The following is a 4,630-nucleotide window of genomic DNA, read 5'->3' on the forward strand; positions in this document are numbered from 1 at the left end:
ACGGAGGAATTTGGCTACCCTGCCGACCAACTGGGCCAAGGACAGCAGGGGTTCACAAGTGTGGTGGTTCCCCAGTTTGGTGTGGCTGGTTTCTCAGCTTACCCCTATCCATACTTTGACTACAACCTCCTGTATGGCCTGTACCCTCCTGGCACCCAGACTACCTTCAGCCAGCACCATGAGAAGGGCAAAGACTACTCTCAGGCCATCCACTACTTGAAAGAGCATATTTCTGACAACCATGGTTCTGTGCAGCAGAAAAAGGTCTTCCAAGCTGCCTCCTAGACTTCTGCAGGAAATGCTAAGATGTGTCCTCTGCCAGTTTTCATGCAAGATGCTCAATCAGTTTTGGCCAATAAAGATTTTGACTAGTACATGGTTTTGGGAATTCTTTTTTTTTTTATAATAAAGGTACAGAAATGGGGGGGGGGGGCAGTATATCTGACTCCACCTTTAAAACCAAACGTTTTGGGTAGTTAATGTAAACTCTAGTGTGTCAGGGCCAGTAATCATAGCTGTAGCTACAGGCCGAGACTAAAACGGTTCATCTTAAAGATAGCTTAATCGTATATCTACTGACATCCTGACCTGCAGTTCCATCCTTTGACCACCTCAGTGTCTGCTGTGTACATCTGTTTATAGTCATCCTTGGAGTGCCCTAGTTAGCCATTGTGTCTGTGTCTCTCCTTTCTCTGTCTATTCTCTTTCCCGAAGGCCAGCTGGGCAGGAACAGGAAGACGGGTCCCCCCTTAAGAGCTAGGTCCTGCTCAAAGTTTCTTCTCTCTCAAGGGGGAGTTTTTTCTTAGCACTGTTTGGCTTTAGGTTTTTCTGCCACTAGGACTTTTCCCTCCATTTATGTAATATTTGCCTGGGGGTAATTACCAAATCATTTAAGCTTACAAAAGGAACAAAACATTGTGGAAAAGACAAACTAAATCTTTCTACAGAAATAACCACTTAAAACTAATATTTACATATATACATTTATCTAACTTGGATCAAACATAAAATCTTCAATCGCCCCACGACTGCAAAGCAGATGGATCGTGCCCAGCAGGTCTTAAACTGGAGGAACCTTTCTGCCCCTGCTTTTGCTGTTTCCGCCCGGACACCAGTCGCTGACGCACACCACTGGGATGCCGAGTTGTCCAGACTCAGGACCCCCACAGTGGGCATGGGAAATAAACAGAATTAACAAAAGCAAACCCATAGTCAACACATGTGTGCACTAGCAAATGTGTGACCATGATGTGCTTAAAATAGTCTATGACGTATGAAATCAAGACTGTCGTGTTTGTTTACTGATCATGTTGTGATGTGTGCAGGTCCTAATGTGCAATGTGTAAATTATACTAATAAAGCAAACTGAGTGTGAACGGGAGGGGTTACCGACAGGCAGACGGTGTTGGTGGTTGCCGTGGTGTGGGCGCATCTGCGACCATCACAGTAACCAAATTAAGACAACATTCTAATGAAAAATGTTACATGACTTGGTTTAAATGTATTCCCTTCATAATCCAGCTTTACATTTGAGTTGAGACAATTTTAGCACACTTTGCAAATCTCGTGGATGACGCAGCTTTTCAACTGAGGGTCAAAAATAGATAAAATGTTAATATTTCACCTCAGTGTTGGTGTTAATGCACTAATCCTCCTCGGAAATGCTCAGACTCCTTCACATGCATCTTGCCCCCGTACGAGTCTTTCACTCCTGACAAATTCACATTTTTACATTTAATATTTTGTCAGTTCAATGCTGTCTGGATCTACACCATGGCCATCTTTGTGAAATGTCTTTTTGAAAGAATGCCTTGAAAAAAAAAAAACAGGATGGGAATTCCCCATTCAGATGTGTGTAGGCATAGCTATATAGAACATTTGAACCATTGCCTGCACATGGTAGTACACCATGTACAGTCCTGTTCGCTGTATTGGTGAAACTTGTGGCGTGTAACTATCCCTCTGCAGGCTTATAGACATCTGCTGCTCCCCAGTTGACTAAACCAACCACCATCTGCAAGCCAGTCAAGTCAAAGTATAAGCAAAAGCCACGCTTGGACTGCACAGCTATGCTTCCACCCTCAGGATATGACATGCAATGCCCAACTTCTGGTGCGTGGGGAAGTAGTGTAACCTACATTCCCAATTGGCATTGGTAAGTTTAGTTTACCTCAGCATTTTGTCAGCTAGTTTTAAGTTGTCTGTTAACCAAAGACTCTGGTCACAGGTGGGATGACCAAGAGTGCCAACATGTAGCTGCAAGGCGAGTCCTTTCCAGACCAACTTATTCTGTGGAATTGGCCTACACCACGGCAGGTCCCAATACAGTCTAGTGACCGCTAGACAGGCCTTGCCCAGGTCCTCACTGGTCCCCCAATTTCTGTACCTTTATTATAAATAAGAATTCCCAAAACCATGTACTAGTCAACATCTTTATTGGCCAAAGCTGATTCAGCATCTTGTATGCAAACTGGCAGAGGACACGTCTCTGCCAGGCTTGAGACATCTTAGCATTTCCTGCAGAAGTCTAGGAGGCAGCTTGGAAGACCTTTTTCTGCTGCACAGAACCATGGTTGTCAGAAGCATGTTCTTTCAAGTAGTGGATGGCCTGAGAGTAGTCTTTGCCCTTCTCATGGTGCTGGCTGAAGGTAGTCTGGGTGCCAGGAGGGTACAGGCCATACAGGAGGTTGTAGTCAAAGTATGGATAGGGGTAAGCTGAGAAACCAGCCACACCAAACTGGGGAACCACCACACTTGTGAATCCCTGCTGTCCTTGGCCCAGTTGGTCGGCAGGGTAGCCAAATTCTTCCGTCTGCTGCTGGAAGTTGCCAAGTTCAGCTTCCTTCGTAACACTGGAAGCTTCTCCTGCCTGGAAGCTAGGTTCAGGTTGTGGTAGAGGGGCTGGGAGTAGAAAGTCACTGGCACCCATGGTCTGGGCATCATCTGCTGCTTCAGTCAGGCTTTGGGGAGGAACAGCCCACTGGGTTTCTGTGGAAAAACAAGTAAGAATAAACTACCCAACCACAATAGTACTATGGTACTACAGAATTTGGTGGACGAGACTCACCAGCTCCAGCTTGTCCTGGACCAACAGCTCCTGCTTGAAAGGGTACAGCCGAACCTGAGACAACATAGCCAGGCTGAAGGGGTACAACTGAGGCAGTGCCGACAGCTCCAGTCTGAAGGGGCATAGCAGACCCAAAACTGACGGCTCCAGTCTGAAGGGGCATAGCAGACCCAAAACTGACGGCTTCAGTCTGAAGGGGCATAGCAGACCCAAAACCAACATAGTATCCCACAGCAGGTGCAGTTGAGTCCAGGCTGCTCACTAATGGAGTTGTATAGCCAACATGATGATGGGGGTTAGCATCTTGGACAAATACTGGTGCAGAGACCAGTCCAAAGTAGGAGCATTGTACAGTACTGGTGCTGAACGACCTGTGGATGCTCCCTGGTAGGAGGCAAAGCTACCACCAGCACTGCCGTCACCACCACTCTGTTGGTGAGATTTTGATCCTGAGGAAAGAAAAACAGATTTAAGCCAAGTGTGATACAACTACACGTCGTGTTTTCAACCGATCAAAGCCTACCTTTCAAATGCATCCCACATGACGTTTCAAACAACAACAATGAACAGAGGGAAACCCTGAAAGCGTTAAAAACAAGAACACAACCGAATTAGAAACTTCCAGAACCAGCCGGAAACAGTTACTTCAAACCAAGACCTCAACAAACCTCAGGAATAAGCCTGCAGTCTTCATAGTGAAAGCCAGAAGTAAAGGAAGGAGCACGGCTGCTTGTTTTTAGATGTTGCCAGAGACCAGTTCTGACCAATCACAGCTTAAGGGGCCAACGACACACAGCTGCTGTTGTCTGCCTTCCAGTAACCGTTGTCACCTCAGCTGATGCTCCAACTGTCTACGTTTACATTGCAGTATATCTGACTCCACCTTTAAAACCAAACTTAAACATTTTGGGTAGTTAATGTAAACTCTGTTAATGTAATCATAGCTGTAGCTACAGGCCGAGACTAAAACGGTTCATCTTAAAGATAGCTTAATCGTAGGTCTACTGCTGACATCCTGACCTGCAGTTCCACCCTTTGACCACCTCAGTGTCTGCTGTGTACAGCTGTTTGTATAGTCATCCCTGGAGTGCCCTAGTTAGCCATTGTGTCTCTCCTTTCTCTGTCTGTCCTCTTTTCCTGCTCTGCCCAGCTGGCCTTCGGCAAACGGATCCCCCCTTATGAGCTAGGTCCTGCTCAAGGTTTCTTCTCTCGTAAGGGGGAGTTTTTTCTTAGCACTGTTTGGCTTTAGGTTTTTCTGCCACTAGGAGTTTTCCCTCCATTTATGTAATATTTGCTTGGGGGTCATGTTCTGGGTCTCTGGAAAGTGCCTGGATACAATGAAGTTTTTTTTCAATAAGTAACAATCACATTAAGGTAGGTGGAGTAAACTGATCATAAACTACATTTTCATGGACAACGGCAAACTGATCATTGACTAACCAAATTAAGACAACATTCTGATAACTTTTACATGACTTGGTTTAAATGTATTCCCTTCATAATCCAGCTTTACGTTCTTGAGTGGCAATGATTTTAGCACTTTCCAAATCTCGTGGATGAGGC

This window comes from Cololabis saira, chromosome 18, assembly GCF_033807715.1.
Source record: "Cololabis saira isolate AMF1-May2022 chromosome 18, fColSai1.1, whole genome shotgun sequence".
NCBI lineage: Eukaryota > Metazoa > Chordata > Actinopteri > Beloniformes > Belonidae > Cololabis > Cololabis saira.